This window comes from Peromyscus leucopus, chromosome 15 (assembly GCF_004664715.2).
Source record: "Peromyscus leucopus breed LL Stock chromosome 15, UCI_PerLeu_2.1, whole genome shotgun sequence".
NCBI lineage: Eukaryota > Metazoa > Chordata > Mammalia > Rodentia > Cricetidae > Peromyscus > Peromyscus leucopus.
Window position 1 is genome coordinate 70,454,132 of NC_051076.1, and position 18,705 is coordinate 70,472,836.

Genomic DNA, 18,705 nt, shown 5'->3' on the forward strand with positions numbered 1-18,705 from the left:
GCGCCGCCATTCTGCTTGTGGTGTACACCCTTGAGGAAGCCTTTGAGCAGAACTCTGTCCTCTGAGTATGATATGGTGGTTGTTCTCTTGAAATCAGAGCAGCGGTCAATTGTTATCCAAGACCTTCACAGCTTGGGCTGGCTAACACGCTCTCACAGGAGGCTGTGGGGGACTCAGCAAGTGGGGGTTGGGTGGGGGATGAGGGTAGGAAGGGGATGGCTAACAAGGCACCCCCGCCTTTGAGGATACTTACAATGATACCAATTGTTTGGGGAGAGACTCTTCTTAGGTGGTATAGGTGTCTGCCAGCTGCCCATGCACCTGTAAATGGTCTCAATTCAGTTCATCGTTGCAGCAAACTGGACTTGAGTAGATTGTCTCTTGGGTCTGTGGCGAATGCCTGAACAGGGACCTGACAGAACTACAGGTCTATCTGGGAGGACCACTGTCCTTGCTGTGGATGACAAGGCATGAAACGCTAGGCCCTCTGTGGGTGGGATGCCTGAGGGAGACATGGACAGATGGGCAAATGCAGTGCTCCGTTTTAAAATGGAGTGGCTGTGGTGGCGGGTGGGGCCACCATCCTCCCCTACAGAGTATGCAATGGCCTGCCTCCTTGATAAATAAGGTCCGCCACGTGAGTACAGGGGTGCCCTCGAGATAGTTGTCAGACTCCTAGAATATCTAGTGTAGGATCTGGAGACAACTCAGTGGTTAAGAGCACTGGTTGCTCCTCTCCAGGACCCAGGTTCAGTTCCCTGAACCCACATGGTGGCTCTGGAACTCCAGTTCCAGGGCACCCAGTGCCCTCTTTTGGTCCCTGAAGGTACCAGGCATGTATGTGACATACATGTGAACAAAAATAACCATGTACGTAAAATAACAAATAGACAGTTAAGCTGGGTGATGGTGATGCACACCTTTAATCCCAGTGCTTTGGAGGCAGAGGCAGGTGAATCTCTGAATTTGAGGCCGGCCTGGTTTACAGAGTGAGTTCCAGGACAGCCAGGGCTACGCAGAGAAACCTTGTCTCAAAAAAACCAAAAAAAAAAAAAAAAAAAAAAGGAAAGCAAACAAGGAGTGCGGGTAGGGTGGAGTGGGGTGGGGTGGAAGGCACTCCTGGGTCGGGGAGAAAGTGGGAGAGTGAACCCAGAAAAGAAATACTCAGAAGCGCTGGGCCATGAGTCACATGACCCTTCATGGATCCTTTACAAAGCACCTGCCTTTCCCCAAGCTTGTATATCACAGGCTTTTCTTACACATGCTTTGATTGTGGCACATAGCCCAGGAGGAAGAAGTTTCAGTCTTTTTCTTTTAGGAGCTGCTTTCATATGTTAATTTGTTTTGTTTTTTGTTGTCTTTGAAACAGTCTCACTACACAATCCCGGCTGGCCTGAAACTTGCTAATGAACCAGGCTGGCCTTGAACTCACAAAGGAGTGCCATCATGCCTGGTCCTCAAACGCTGATTTTTGACATGTATTTATTTGTGTCTGTGTGCCCCACACGAACTTCAAAGCACATTTGTGGAAGTCTGGGGACAACTCGCAGGAGTCAGTTCCCTTCTTCCACCATATGGGTCCCAGGTCTTGCACTCGGGTCCCCAAGCTTGGTGACAGTCCTGCTAATCCACCTGACAGCCCCTCCTATGTTAACCTGATGCCTCTCTCTCCACATCTACCATCCTGTCACAGAGCAGAAAGTGGACAGAAGGGAGATTCTGGTCCAGCACATGTAGGGAATGCTCTCTCACCAAATACCAGCTCTGCAACCTTGTGGGCTTGCTTCATGTGTCTGAGCCTCAGTGTGTCTGTGTGATACATGGGATTAAAATGAAACTAGGTTTCTTTAAGGGGCTGGCTACCATGCTCCAGTGAGTATATAGGCAACGCAAATAGGATTTGTGTGTGTTGCTGCTTCTTCTCCTTCTTTTTGGGTGGGGGGGGGGGAGGTTACAAGGATGGGGGATGGACCAGGGAGGACGGGGAAGTGAGTGTAATTGGGTGCATAATATGAAATTTACAGATAATCAATAAAAATATTATGTTGGAAAACAATGATACTAGAAGCTGCACATGAAAGTTTGGAGGCAATGTCTACTAAACACACAACCTCTAGCATGTGAAATACATCTGTAGCAGTGAGCTACACAACAATACTTACATAAATTTTTCATGGGTCCACATATGTGGTGAGTATGTAAAAGTTACTCCTTGTTTTTTTTTGTTTGTTTGTTGTTGTTTTAAGACAGGGTTTCTCTGGGTAGCCCTGGCTGTCCTGGAACTCACAGAGATCTGCCTGCATGCCTTTGTTTCCCCAAGTGCCAGGAATAAAAGGGGCGCACCACCACCACTGACAGATTCACAACACGCCCCCATGGTTGGGCAAGCCTGGCCGACCTAGACACTTCGCGCGACCCAGACTTTATAAGCCGGCACCATATTCCCGGCTTCCTTCTTCTTTATGCACGTGTCCCTTTTACAGGCCTGAGCACATCTATCTCTCTCTCTTAGCTTAATAAAACTCTTGTTAGTGGATTCTGTCGTGGTTCGTGACATTTCCTCCAGGGTAAGAGCGCCGCCAAATAACTAACAACCACCTGGCATGGAATGTAGTTTGTAGTTTTTAAGTCATGATTCCCCAGCAGCAATTCCACGCAAAAAGTGGCATTAAAGTAATTTTACTTATTTCGGTTTTGCTTTAAACATTTAACACACACACACACACACACACACACACACACACACACACACACAAAACATGTATGAATGAATGTCTTTCCTGAATGTATGTCTGTACCATGTGCGTGCCCGGTGTCTGCAGAAGCCAGAAGGCATTGGCTACCCTGGAACTGGAGTTACAGATGGTTGTGAGCCATCATGTTGATATATCCTCAGGGAAATCTCAAACACCTCAGACAGCAGCAGCTGGAGTCAGCAGTTAAGACATTTACTGGGGGCTGAGGGAACACACATACAGCAGGCTATAGGAATAGACCCCCTGCAAAGTTGGGGTGGGGGTGAGGTGGGACATGACGACAGGACTTAGGACGCTGGAAAATCTAGTCTCTTCTGGGGTTTTATAGTCTCCAAGGTCTTCCTCCCTCAACTGAGGCTTGGCCAGTTTGAAGAAAGACAGGCTGGCTGATTGGCCACAGCTGCTGTGTTATCGTGTCCAGATCTGGCCTCCAGCAACTTGAGCCGGTCCATCAGCAGAGGCCTGCTGGTGGGAGACAAAAGCCTACAGGGCCTTTGTTTTAAACTGCCAGGCTTTTGTCTCTGATCAGGAGGGTAAGGAAGAAGCTCCCATCTTTGAAGTGTTGTGGGGTATTTGTACGCTGTGTGAAGATGTATTGCTGTGATTGGTGTAACAAAGAGCTGAATGGTCAATAGCTAGGCAGGAGCTATAGGTGTGACTTCAGGGAAGCAAGAGCTCTGGGAAGAAAAAAGGGGGAGTCACCAGCCGGACACAGAGGAAGCAGGACATGCAAGAGGAGAAGTAAAAGCCACGAGCCATGTGACAACATGTAGATGAATAGAAATTGGTTTAAGTTAGAAGAGCTAGTTAGAAACAAGCCTAAGCACAGGCCAAGCTTTCATAATAGGAAGTCTCCATGTCATTATTTGGGAGCTGGCTGGTGGGACAGAGAAAGACTCGTTACATGGAAGTTTTTCACCTTTATCACCTGGCCAGGGGCCCTCTCCTTCTCTGCCTTCCATGGACTGTCTAATACCTAGTTTCTCAATGTGAGTGCTGGGATTTGAACCTCAGTCCTCTGGAGAGCAGCCAGTGATCTTAACTGCTGACCCATCTCTCCAGCCTCATTTTGTTTTTCGAGACAGTGTCTCATACAGTCCAGGCTGGCCTCAAACTTAGTATGTAGCTGTGATGATTAATCTTGGTTTTGATTGAATCTGGGATTAACTAAAGAGAAATTACTGAGCACATCTGTGGGGAATTTTCTTGATTAACTAAACTTAATGTGGGAAGATCCACACTAAACATGGGTGGTACCATCTGGTGGCAGCCAGATTAAAGATATCCAAGGGCCAGCTGACAATGGCGCACACCTTTAATCCCAACACTAGGGAGGCAGAGGCAGGCAACTCTCTTGAGTTCAATGCCAGCCTGTTCTACAGAGGGAGTTTGAGGACAGCCAAGGCTGTTACACAGAGAAACCCTGTCTCAAAACAAACAAACAAACAAAATGATGGTCCACGGGAGAGGTTTCTTGCTGTTTGCCTGCATGCTTTCATGCAGCTGGCAAGTGCATCCATCATGTTGCTGCCGCTGTCAGTGTTGCTTCCTCTTCCAGGTAGCAGAACCTGCTTCTTCAGCCTCCCAAGGTGGACTGAGTCCTCCAACCTTTCATTGCCAGCCAGGGCTGCTGAGGCTCTTGGCTTTGTTGACTGAGAAGCTACAGAATTCTCAGCTTTTCCAGTGAGAAGAGAGCAACCGTTAGATGACCCAACCCGTGTCCTATACGCCAAATCTTGACAGGCCCCTTTGTGATACAAAGCCCAAAATAACACAGTAGCCAACCATGACCTTGAACTCTTGATCCACCTTCCTTACATTCTGAGTGCTGGGATTGCTGGCCACACCCCGTTGAGTCTGAGGATTGCATGCTAGACAAGCACTCTTCCAACTGAGATACATACTCAGCCCAATTTACTTCTTTATTTTTGCATGGGCATATGTGTAGGCTTGTGTGTGTGTGTGTGTGTGTGTGTGTGTGTGTGTGTGTGTGTGTATGCATGTGGAGGTTAAAAATTGGCATCAGGTATTTTCTTCAACCACCCTCCACCTTATATATTAAGGCAGGGTCTCTCACTTGAACCCAGAGCTCGCCTGTCTAGCTGCTCTAGCTAGCCACGTCTCTCCGCAAGATCTCTTCTGCCTGCCTCCTGCTGCTGGGATCACAGGCCAGCGGCCACCTCTGTCCAGCACTTCTGTGCCTCTGGCCACACCCCATTTAGTCTGAGGATTGCATGCTAGACAAGCACTCTTCCAACTGAGATACATACTCAGCCCAATTTATTTCTTTATTCTCTGGTCCTTGTGCTCACACAGCAAGTGCTTTACTGGCTAAGGCATCTCCCTGGACTTGGTTTTTTTGAGACAGTGTCTTGCTGGGTAGCCCATGCTGGTCTCAGACTTGCAGCAATCCTCCTGCTTCTGTCTCCCGACTGCTGGTATTACCAGTGTGCACCGCTCTGCCCATCTGAAGAGAAAATAAGAGCATTGCCGCTAGGGTCACGGTGTCTGCCTGTAATATCTGGACATCAGAGAAAACTCTCACCCTGACACATGCAGCGTCTGGATGGAGCAATCCATTGCAAGCCCACACTACACCCAGGTGGATCCCAAGGGTTGGTGCCCTGCTGCTTGATGGGAGTTCCTCTCTACCACATACCTGCTCGATTTGCTGTGGTCATCCACCCCACCCCTACCCCCAACCTTACAGGCAGCTGTGTGGAATGTTTTTACCAGAACAAGAGAGGCTGAGTTATGTAAGGCACGTTTACAATGCAGGTCGGAGGAAAAGCTTCTCCCTAGTGCACAGGTATGCTGGGCATCCTTGACAGAACAGGTGCCCACCCTCACCCCACTTGACTTAGAAAGTGCTTGCTTTCCTTCTGGAAGCTGTTTAAAGGCTGTCACTCTTACTAAGCGAAAGACCTAGAGTAAGGTTTCCACATCCCAAGTTGGTCCCCTGAAGCCTTTGTATGCACTGTCCTTGAGTTACGTAGGCCAGGATAATCTTCAAGCTTTTAAATTCTGAAGCCTGCAACTGTTGCAGGTTCAAAGACCTGGACCATATGGCTGGGGCTATGGTTCAGTGAGTAAAGTGTGTGCCACGTGCTTTGCATGAGGACCTGAGTTCAAATGCCCAGCAACATGGCTGTAACATATAACCACAAATAGCGACCCACCAATCTATAATTCTATTCACTTGTTTTTGAGACAGTGTCTCATGTAGCCAGGCTGGCCTGGAACTATCAATGTAACTGATGATAATTTTGAACTTAAGATCCTCCTGCTTTTACCACCCCAGTGATAGGGTTAGAGTATGTAACACCATGCCTGCTTTATGTAGTACTGGGCATCAACGCCACTGCATTTTACCAACCGAGTCATATCCCTGACTCCAACAAGCTCCATATTTTTAATCTGGTGTTGCCTCTATGGCAGTCTCTAATATATTAATATAAGATGGTATATAGCTAACATTTCCTTGTTAAGTTTGGTTTCATCTGTACTATTCAATTATTTATTTCAAAAATATTTTTATTTATGTGTATGTTTGTGTATACATATGCCAGAGGTATGTGTAAAAACCCTGGAACCCAATGTGGATGCTGGGAACCAACCTAAGGACCTCTACGATAGCAGCAAGCGTTCTTAACCACTGAACCATCTTTCCACTCCATTAACTTTTAGTTTATACATATAACAACACATGGTGGTTTGCTCAGCTTTAACGAAACTTATTCACTCATGTTTGTGGTTTCAATAATTCCAAAAAGTGAGGGTTTATGTCCTCGTCCTGACACTTGCAAATATAGTTAAAATTAGCTCTGCTTATATCTGCACAGTGCTTTTTCTTTTTCTTTTCTTTTCTTTTTTTTTCTTTCCCCCACCCCAAACTTAGTTTTGGTGCCTGTCCTGGATCTCACTCTGTAGACCAGGCTGGCCTCGAACTCAGAGTTCCGCCTGGCTCTGCCTCCTGAGTGCTGGGATCAAAGGCGTGCACCACCATTGCCCAGCCACACAGTGCTATTTTGAGGAGCAAACCAGATGGTAGTTATAAAAGTTTTGTGAGATTAGTAGATCTACTTACTTACTAAACATTCTTACATTTCTGTACTTAGTATAAAGCTGGAAACAATATAAGTGCCATTTTCTAGGGGGGCAGTTAAACTGCACTATGCTGAAGGGAAAGGTATACAGCCAATAAACGAACAGGTGAAACACTTGATGTGTTGGACAAGGAATAATGACAGCTACATCAAGTGGAACACCAAGTGAAGAGTGTCGGGGGGGCTGGAGAGATGGCGTAGTGGTTAAGCACACGGGCTGCTCTCCCAGAGGACCCGGACACACAGAAGATGAGAAGAAAGATATGAATGATGATGGCTATCAAAAACGCCAGGGGAACAGATGGGCAGAAATGCACTTTTTCAGTGTAGTCTCTCTTTAGCACTTGTTTGCTTTCATTTTTGTTTTTTTGAGACAGAACCTTGATATGCATTCCTGGCTGTCCTGGAATTTGCTATGCAGGTCAGTATCATCCTTTTGAATGACATGAACCTCATAGCTTTGGGCATTTGAACTTTGTCCCCAGTGTGTGGCACTGTTTGGGTAAGTTTAGGAGGTGTGGCATTATTAGAGGAAACATGTCACTTGGGGCAGGCTCTGAGGCTTCAGAAATGATGTGCCATTCCCAGTTCATTCTGTTTCCTGCTTGTAGCTCCAGGATGTGGAGCTCTTCTACTGTTCCTGCCTACTGGCATGTTTTCCTGCTGAGATGGTGATGAACTTTTACCCCTCTGAAAATGTTCGCCCAAATAAACTCTTCCTCCCGTAAGTTGTCTTACTCATTGAGTAACTAATGCAGACAGGTTGGCTTCAAACTCACAGAAACCCTTCCAGATACTGGGATTACAGGTGTGTATTTCCATATCCAATTTGTAACATGCAAATGTATTACTCAAAAGGAAAACTCCTCTCCATTAAGCTGAAAAAAATTTCACCTCATTATATTTAAAATTTGCTAGAACAGCTGAAAGTCTAATTTTAAAGTCTGTTTAACAATCTGCTTTTCTATTCTGAAACACAATCTAGTAATAAAATAATTTTACAAACTTTTCCAAGATTTATATATAGACACACACACACACACACACACACACACACACACACACACACACACATGTAAAGGAACATGCTTTAAACTCCAGCACTTGGGAGGCAGAAGCAGGTAGATCTCTTATGAGTTTGCAGCCAACCAGTGCTACATAGTGAGAATCTTAAATAAATATGAAGTCGGGTAGGTGGTGGTAGTACACACCTTTTATCCCAGCACTCAAGGGGCAGAGGTGAGCAGATCTCTGTGAGTTTGAGGCCAGCCTGCTCTACCAAGTGAGTTCTAGAACAGCCAGGGCTACACAGAGAAACCCTGTTTTGAAAAACAAAACAAAACAAAATAATAACAAAAACAAATCATGAAGTCATTTCTCTATGAGGGCCTGAAAAGTTTTCGAGTCATGAGTTCTGGTTTTGGTTGCATTTACTGGGGCTACTGACTACAATGGAGATAGCTTTATATTTCAGATTTGAAAGATGACGTTTAATTTACCAAATACTTGCACTTGTACCACCACTTACGCTCCCATATATATTTGCTAAAAATCATAGAAGAGTAACTAACAAAAATATGATTTGAAGATGTTTATGACAAGAGAGAAAACAACTTAGAATAGACTTATCACTGCAACTTTGTTTTTTTTTTTTTTTTTTTTTTTTTTTTTTTTTTGTTTTGTTTTGTTTTTGTTTTTCGAGACAGGGTTTCTCTGTGTAGCTTTGCGCCTTTCCTGGAGCTCACTTGGTAGCCCAGGCTGGCCTCGAACTCACAGAGATCCGCCCGGCTCTGCCTCCCGAGTGCTGGGATTAAAGGCGTGCGCCACCACCGCCCGGCTGCAACTTTGTTTTTAAGTACTTACTAGTCATTGCTGTACCAATGCAATACATTTTAGTCAAAGAATCTCCTATCTGTCTGGGGTTCCTCATACAGCCAACAGCGAAAGCTACAAGTAACTCAAAACCAGCATTAATCGTAGCTGGTGAACCACAGACAGGAATAGCCTGTTCAGCTGGGAGCTCTCCATTTCTTACACACTGCAGCTAAACCCCAGATGCAGGAAAGATGAAACCGTTGATTCATTCCTAAACAGTTGAAAGAAAGAATACATATTAGCAATGACATTCTGCAAAGGGTAAAATTTATCTTTTAAGAGAATCATTTTAGGGCTGGAGAGATGGCTCAGAGATTAAAAGCACTGCTTGCCCTTCCAAAGGTCCTGCGTTCAATTCCCAGCAACCACGTGGTGGCTCACAACCATCTGTAATGAGATCTGGTGCCCTCTTCTGACCTGCGGGGATACATGCAGACAGAACACTGTATACATAATAAATAAATAAATCTTAAAAAAAAATCATTTTAAAATTTCTTACAACTTCAGACTTCCTTACACCACAGAAAACTTATAGTGGGGTTTCTAGCGAAAATATCTCACTTTTAAAACTATTTACCTACACACCCAGTTTCTTGTTATTTATTTATTTTTAGGTATTAAGACAGACTGATTGCTATAGTACCTGACAATTTATATTCTACATTTAATTAGAATCTAGCCCTGGCTGAACTTGAACTCACAGATCCTAGTACCTGGCTCTATTTTACATTTACTTTAAAAATCCAATGGCTATCAATATAAGACAACTTTGAATAAAATTATACTAAAATGACACTTTATTGTCTAAATTGTCCTGTTTAAAAAACCCTCAAGGAATTATTATATATGATGTAGGTAGGCAGATCTCTCTGAGTTCTAGGCCGCCTGGTCTACATAGCAAGTTTCAGGACAGTCAAGACTATATAAAGAAACCCTGTCTTAGAAAACAATAACAACAACAACAAAAACCAAAAGAAAAAAAAAAGAGACTTAGGAACAATTCAGATTTTTCAGAAAAGAGAAATTAAGTAACACTTGATAGTGACATTTTATATGCATATTAATACCTAGAAACATGCCATGGCTACAGGAAGACATAACTGTTTTGCATTATCTAAACAAATATTGTAATCTTGACAAAGATTCTAAAAAGGTAGGTTTTATAAAAAGACCTAGTACTGTCAATCAGACAACACTTACAAGGATAGGATATGAGGTTTAAAATCAAGAACACAGAACTGACTTTAATGAGATTAGCACCTCCCTCTTCACAACCAATATGAAAATTTTCCTCAGGAGTCTGAAAAGCCAGCAGCTCTTTTGTAACCTCAAGGTGTCCTTCCAAGATTGTCTCTTCAATACCTGTTTCACCTGTCCTTTTAACATCATCCTGCCAAAGGAAAAAGAATTATAAATGACTAACTTATGAAATGGAGGAATCTGAACAAGACTACTAGAAGAATATGAGATTACTCTAAACCTTTCCATTTCCAGTCAAGTGAGTTAAAATTATCTTGAAATTTCTAGACATAGGCGTTCTAGACTTGTAGAAGAAATGCTAATCTGAAGGCTAACATCTGTTGCCGTCTGGGTGTGAAATGTTCCTCATAGGATCCTGTGTTTGAACACTTGGTCCCTAGCTGTTGGTACTGTTTGGGACGCTTGAGAAACCTTCAGGTCGTGAATCCTGCTGGAGGAAATATATTAGTTACTAGAAGGGCGTGTTTGTTGGCTTTGAGTTTTGGCCTCACTCTCTCTGGTTTGTCAGTTTCAATATGATGGGTCAGTGTCCTGCTTCTGCTGCCATACCTTTCCTGATGTGATTGACCCTTAAACTCCTTCTCCCTTGTTGGGATACTGTATCATAGCAACAGGAAAGTCTAGATCTCAGAAATAAATTCTTATACAAGTCTTCAAAAGACTTATCAAAATTAGTATATCTGACTACTTTGGTCATCAGCATTATATTTTCTTTTTTGTTTTGGTTGTTTGAGACAGGGTTTCTCTGTGTAGCTTTTGCTGTCCTGGAACTCGCTCTAAAGACCAGGTTGGCCCTGAACTCATGGAGATCTACCTGCTTCTGCCTCCCAAGTGCTGGGATTAAAGGCATGCGCCGCCGCCGCCGCCGCCGCCGCCGCCGCCGCCGCCGCCGCCGCCACCACCACCACCACTAGGCCAACATTTTAAATTTAAATGACAATTTGCTGAAAGGCAGAAAAGCTAAAACTGCAGCTGCACCTCAGTATGCCAATATGCCAAATCTTTTTTTCCACTAGACAGGGCCTCACTATGTAGCCCTTAATTCATACAAATGTGTTTGCTTCTGCATCCCAAGTCCTGGGGTTAAAAGCACATACCACCATGCTCAGCTTGTTTTTTATGCATGAGTGCTCTGTCTGCAGGTATGCCTGCATGCCAGAAGAGGGCATAAGATCCCATTATAGATGGCTATGAGCTGCTATGTGGTTAGTAGGAATTGAACTCATGTCCTCTGGAAGAGCAGCCAGTGCTCTTAACTGTTGAGCCATCTCTCCAGCCCTTGTATTCTAAATCTTAAGCACACATTTTCTGTAAGAAGCAATGCATTCATTCTGTAAAGCACAACCCAACAACACAATGTACGTTCTTTGGTTCCCTTTAAGTTTGGAGTTTATTCACTTCGCCAAAATGTCCTAAACGATGAACCATTTATTAATGAAGCACTATTTAACAATGATATAAACAAACATAGTATTAACGGTGACTTACCCTAATTCTTTTTTTTTTTTTTTTTTTTTTTTTTTTGGTTTTTTGAGACAGGGTTTCTCTGCGTAGTTTTGCGCCTTTCCTGGAGCTCACTTGGTAGCCCAGGCTGGCCTCGAACTCACAGCGATCCACCTGGCTCTGCCTCCCGAGTGCTGGGATTAAAGGCGTGCGCCACCACCGCCCGGCTACCCTAATTCTTTTGAGCCAATCAATTTCATTATTAAGAAGAACTTCAGCATTGGGTACATTAATGTTACTGTTGTAAGCATAATTAAAAAGGTGCCTTAAAAGAGTAAAGTAGTTGCTTGAATGTTTAGCCCTCTCTCTGGCTGTGCTCTAAAAATGATAAAATACAGTATAATGAATCAGTATGTTCATATGTGGAATTTTTTTCCCAAAAAACCCTAAGTTACCTTATGTTTTACTGATTAAGGATAGATTGCCCTAACTGATACAAGAGAAATTCACAAATTTCTGAATATTCTTGTTGAAGGACTTAGTTACACTGGTAAATATATTTTTTGAGTTTCTTACCCCCAAAACAGTAAAGAGGAGAGTAATGAAGAAAAGTAGAGGCCTGTGTCCCATGCAACATCTGGCGCACATTAAGAAGAATTGCCCCGTGTAGATGTAACCAACCGTCTTATTAAATAAGAAACACAGAACCAATGTAAAAGAGAAAGCCGAGAGGTCAGAGCTCAGAGCTAAAACCTTACCCTTCCTCCTGCCGTGCTCCTACCTCTCTGAAAGAGAGCTACTTCCTATGTGTTTGTCTTTAATATAGTCTTTCTGTTCTGCCTTCTCATTGGTTGTAAACCCAAACACATGACTGCCTTGTCACTGCCTGTAAGTACAGCCCTCCAGGTCTTAAAGGCGTATGTCTCTAATGCTGGCTCTATCCCTGAACACACAGAGATCTACCTAGCTCTTCTATCAAGTGCTGGGATTAAAGGTGTGTGCCACCACCGCCATGCTCTTGCTATGGTTCTAATAGCTCTGACTCCCGGGCAACTTTATTTATTAACATACAATTAAAATCACATTTCAGTACAAATAGAATACCACCATACCCCTGTGCTACTTGATGAACAGTTCTGAAATTAAAAACATGAAAAAAAATACATAAGTAAGTGAGTTTACCACTGCATGTCCAAGGCTAAGATCAAACACTTTTTGAGGAATGCCTTCTGACCTTTCTCTGAACAGGCTACAAATGCTTATAGGTAGAAAATGCTCTATAGCAAGTCTTATAAAACATCTTATAAAACATCTACAACCCCCCTACACACACACACACACACACACACACACACACACACACACACACACACACATACACACACACAGAATTTTCATCCAGTTGCATTTTAGAAGGGGTCAGTGGGAATTAAGTTATCACAGAAAGGATATTGCTGCAGGCAGTAAGTAGAGAAGTACTGATTGCAAAAGCATGGCCTACCAGAGGAGCAACTTGGAAACTTGTTAGAAGTGTCAGTTCTCAGATCTGAGGAGAAATGGTAGTAGGTCTGGCCAAGAATGTGCTAATAAACCTTTCAGGTGGTTCTGATATTCTCTGAGGACAAATGGCATGGGAATTTTATTTAACAATTATGGATCAATCTTTCATCAAGGTTTACATTTTACATAAACTTCACTATAATAAATGTTCCTAGGGGGCAGAGACATCTCTGTTTGACATGGTGCTTCTAGAACCCCAAAGAGTTTTGAGATAGAGTATGTGTCCAAGAACCAGTTGCAATTAATTCAATGACAATAGAACTTTCAGATTTGGGCCTAAATTTAAGATTTTTGAATTAGGGAATGCTCAAATGGTAAAGCCTAGGCAAAGAGTAAAAGTCTCAAAAACTTCAAAATGTGAAGTGGTCCCATGTACCTAAGAGACAGAACTTTACCCTATATTAGAGAGGGGAAAAATCAGACGCCTTAAAAATAAGTAAGTAGCTAAATTTGACATCTGAATCTCACAAGTATTCTAATCTTGGCGCATTTCTTTTGCTGCAGACAGGAAAAGTGTCGAGATGAAGGGCTTCCTACAGTGCTTTGCCCTGTGATCTGTAAGTTTCAGAAAGACAGGGGTTAAGTGGGGATTGTGGATTCAGTTCAGTGGTAGAGAATGCTTCCCTATCACCCCCCCCCCCCCCCCCCCCCCCCGCACACACACACCAAGACCCTGGGTTTCAACCACAGTACCACACAAACCTGGCCACCCACCTATACACAGATAAAAGTGAGAGGGGTAAAACAGTTTTAAACTTGTGACCGTGGGGACTTTCTCAAGAGAAAAGCAGGAAACCTATTACACTATTTTTTTTTTTTTTGTTTTGTTTTAGCCTAAACATGGAAAACTTGCTAATTGAAGGATTTTGGAAAGAAAATCAAGGGTGCAAAAATCTGCCACCTGAAGGTTTGACCTCATTGAAAGTGCTGACTTATCATCATCTTTCCTCCCTTCACCACTAGCACTCAAATGCATTATTAAATGGAACGTGAATGATTCATCCTATTTCTTTTCAATGTACAGAGCTGTCCAACTATGGTAAGTTTTTTTTTTTTTTTTTTTTAAAGAGGCAATAAGCTTTCCCTGTTCTGCATCTGTTTCAATCCCATGAAATAGTTACTTTTTTTGAGACAGGGTTTCTCCGTCTAGTCCTGAAACTCTCTCTGTAGATAAGGCTGGCCTCAAACTTACAGAGATCTATCTACCTGTCTCTGCCTTCTGAGTGCTGGGATTAAAGGAGTGCACTACCACTGCCTGGCTTCTTAATTGGCCAGACTGGCTGCATTCAAGGCAATTACTCAAGGTTCTTTTCAGATCAGTACATTCTTAATTGATACTCCGCTACATCACAATGGTGTGTTGTGAAGAGCAGGCAAGCTGAACCTGACCCATTAACATAAAACGGCGATACCAATTAGTTTTTTTGTGGTTGTTTTTTGAGACATGGCATCACTATGTAGCCTTAGTTGTTCTGGAACTTGATATGTACAGCAACTAAGCCTCAAAATCACAAAGGTATCCATGCCTCAGCCTCCAGAGTGCTGGGATTAAAGGTGTGTGCCACCATGCCTGGCCTAATTAGTTTTTATAATTACCTTACATATGAAAATCAGGATATAAATGGATGGAAACCATTTTCTACAGATTTGAATTCCTTAAAGCTGAATGACTTGAATAAAAAGCAGCTTGAAACATTACTGATACTGATTAAATGCTCTTGAGATGAAAAAAATGAGGGATTTACTGTACGTAATTGATCTTTATTCTAGTATAAAATCCATAAGTTGCTATAGCAGCCCTTTTTAAAATTTCACATTAAATTAATAGTTGGCACCTAGGAAAACAAGATAGGAGGCCAATACCCTATACAATTTTGCAGACTAAAACTAAACAAATTGAGGTTAGGTCAAACATTGTTAAATGACAATTTCCTCAACATTAATATACCATGGAGACTATTTGATTTTTGTGATACCTTATGCTAACAAATTTGACTCTACTTATAAAAATAGAATCAAGTTTCCTAAAATTAAAAAGAAACTTACTTGCTGTGACAGTGCAATAGTAAGTCAGTAATGAATGTCTGCTGAGCCTTTTCTTTACTTAGAGCATCTAAGGCTGTTGGAATCAAGGCAAAACACAATGTCATCACTTCCAACACTTCACAACAAACCTGTTCGTCTTCCAGGTCTGGCTCACTGCCTGCTTGGTCTGTAAAATTATAATTGGGAACAAGTTAGTTAAAGGTTCTTTCAAAGAAAAAGCATATATAATGTGAAAGTATAAGGGAAGACTCCTGGCTGGGGGCTGGGGAACAGAGAGCACAAGAAAGGGAAGAAGAAGGGAAGAAACAATAAAAACAAATTTATTTAAAAAGCACAATAAAGAAATCTTAATTCTTTGTAAATTAATTTAGAAAGTGCTTAAAAGAAAAATCTCATATGACTTCAAAACCTTAGTGCTTAAATTTCACCTACTCAGTTAAACTACATAGTCCTTCTTGTTTTTTTTTAAAGTGAATTTTTAATTTTTTTAGATTTATTTTTTATGTATACAATGTTCTGCATGTATGCTTGCAGGCCAGAAGAGGGCGCCAGATCTCATTACAGATGGTTGTGAGCCACTCTGTGGTTCCTGGGAATTGAACTCAGGACCTCTGGAAGAGCAGCCAGTGCTCTGAACCTTAGCCGTCTCTCCAGCCCCCATGGTCCTTCTCTTTATCCATATCTCTTGAGGCCTTTTGGAATAGTTTGGAAACAACTATAATAGAAAATGGAGTCTAATATCAATATTCTGCTATGACCCAAAAGGGGTTAAGGGCACATACTGAGCATATGTATCATTAATAAGAAGCACCTAGAGACCTTTTGAACCAACAACCAATCTCTTTGGACGATTATTCTGTAAGAGTTTCAAAAATTTTCCTAACCCCAAATATGCTGTGATTTTATTGAAAAGTCAGTATTATAGTGATGTGAATGAAATAGGCTTTCAATTACTTTGCTGAATAAGTCCTGAGGACTATACCAAACAGATAATATGGGAACACAAAAATAGTAATAAGGACAATGAATGTCTTGATATAAAGGGGAAGCTCTGCTGAGCAAGGGAGTCCTTACTGCTCAAGTTTTTCTTCTGAATGCAACAGTTTAACAACAACAGCAACAGCAACAACAAGGAATGTAGCAGTGTGGGCTGGAGAGCTGGCTCAGCAGTTAACAGCACTATTGCACTTAATAGAGGAACCAGGTTCAATTTACTGCACCTGTGCACGGTGGCTTTCAACTGTCCGTAACTCCAGTGCCAGGGGACCCAACACCCTCTTCTGACCTCTGAGGGAGCCAGCATTCATGGTACACACAGGTGCGTGTAGGCAAAACACTCTCACACATAAAAGAATAAAATAAATAAAACTAAAAAAAAAAAAAAAACCAAAAACCAAAAAACAACCCAAAAGCTAAGAATGCAGTAGTATCCAAGGGGTAGGTATACACGACAGAACCCTAGCTAATATAGGACCGAAAGATAATGAAAAGGACAAAAGGAACGAGAAAAGGCAAATTCTTTGAAATAGACCTACTTCAGTGAAAACAGAAAAATCTCCCTTTTAATTTTAAAGTAGCCTCATAGCAGGATTAACTTAGTTTCAAAGTAAATCTTTATTCAACGATAGCTGAAATCATTACTATGTAATGAGTAGATATTTAAAGATGAACAGAGTACAAGTGTAGTCATATGCACAAAATTCACTAACATTCATTTTAATATAGGGGATATAGTTCCCTTAATAATTCTTATGTTCTCATAAATTTTTGTGATTTCTTCATTTGGGCTGAATACCAGCTGTAATCCCCCACATCCTGATGTCCAAATAATTTTTTGTATAGCTCTAATTATACAAATATCAGGCATATATCTTAAAGCCTATAGAATAACAATTAAAACTGTTTTAAGACAACCATTGCACTCCCAAGTGTTTCCAACAAAAGAAAGTCAAATACTTGTGTAGAATTTTCAAAGCAGTTTTGTTCACATCTAAAAGCGGAAAAAACCCAAGTATATTTTGCCAAATAAAGAAAATATGGCATATTCATAATGGGATAAATATATAGGTTTGTTTTATATATAAAAGATATATTTGAGTGTATGAATATTCGTGTGTGTGTGTGTGTGTGTGTGTGTGTGTGTGTGTGTGTGTGTGTGTGTTTTGAGACAGTCTATGTAGCTTTGGCTGTCCTGGAAGTTACTACGTACACAAGGCTGGCCTACAACTCAGAGACCCACCTGCTTCTGCCCCTCACGAGATGGGACTAAAGACATGTGTCACCACAACTGGCTTATAACAGAATCATATTTAACAAAAAGGAATGAACCATGGAGCCTGAGAACACTGACAACTCACAAAGCATCATCAACTTTTTTTTTGTGATCCAGTCTTGCTGGCCTTCTATTTGTTATCCCTCTGCTTCAGTCTCCCAAGTGTTGGGATTCTGTCCTGGCACACAATCCAATTGAATAAAATTCAAGAAAATGAAAACTTTTAGCAGGGTGTGGCGGCCCACCTGGTTAGCATCCTCAGGACAAGCGGTAGACCACCACTTTCCAAGACGTGAAAGTGAAAATCGGAGGAATCACCAGCCAGGGCTGCACCGGCAGGCGATGACAAGGCACAGACTACCTGAAAACAAAAGAGGGGGGGGGGAAGGAGAGAAGGAGTGTATTAAAGGGATTTAAAACATAACCTCTGTTTCATCGAAGACTGCTAAGATATTCTTGACCATTTCAAAACCGTCTAATAGTAATCTTATCCATATTCTTCACAGTAACACATTAAAGATAAAGAGCAAGAACAAATTCAAAATGGAAAAATCAAAAACCAACCTCTGTTAGGTATAGCACTTGTGAGGCAGAAGGACCAAAGAAAAGCGAGTCGAGACGGACTAAGGCTGCTTTCTCCAAGTTTGGCAAGGTCCAAACAAATAGCCCTTAATTTTTCTGTTGTTGTACTGTCTGTAAGGAAGAGAGAGAGAAAGCATAGTCTGAAATAAAACACAATTCACATCTGTATCACTTCTAGCATTTTCAAGAGCATGGAACAGCAAACAATTCAGGTAAGCTTCTAAAACACAGAGCCATATCTGAGTTGATTTAAAAGCAAACAAATGAGAGAGAAACAAAACACCAATCAGAGCTTTTTAATCACTCAAGGGACCAGTCTCTCTTCCAGGAGCCTCCAGTCAACATGCTCTATTCAGCTGCAGGAGACTGATTTAAAAAAAAAAAAAAACACTTCCAAACGAACAGTTCTTACCTCCACATTTACTGTTTGCCTTATGACAGTACATATTACTTAGTTTGTTTCAACTGACTGACATCACTGTACCCAAGAAATTGAACCTTAAAAAGACTGAAGAAGAAGGTGAAGAAGGAGGAGGAGCCTGGCACCTTTAATCCCAGTGCAGAGGCAGGCAGATCTCTGGGAGTTTGAAGACAGCTAGAGCTACATAGTGATACTCTGTCTCAAACAAACAAAAACAAAACAAACAACCAAAAACCTTGAGTGAAGGATGGAGCCAAAAAGTAGGACTGAAGAAATGAGCCCAATCTAGCTGATTCAGTAGGTAAATGTCCTTGCCACCAAACTGATGGCGGATAACCCGAGTTCAGTTCCCAAAACACACATGATGGAAAGAGAAAACTAATT

The 18,705-nt window shown here is 42.0% G+C and overlaps 1 long non-coding RNA gene across 1 annotated transcript; it reads right to left on the bottom strand.

Annotated features, from left to right (window-relative positions):
• Positions 1-11,684: 11,684 nt before the first annotated feature.
• Positions 11,685-12,100, bottom strand: LOC119089124. The gene is made up of 2 exons (XR_005092956.1): positions 12,017-12,100; positions 11,685-11,818 (listed from the first exon to the last, which is right to left on the bottom strand). It is a non-coding gene; the product is annotated as an uncharacterized LOC119089124 (long non-coding RNA).
• Positions 12,101-18,705: the final 6,605 nt, after the last annotated feature.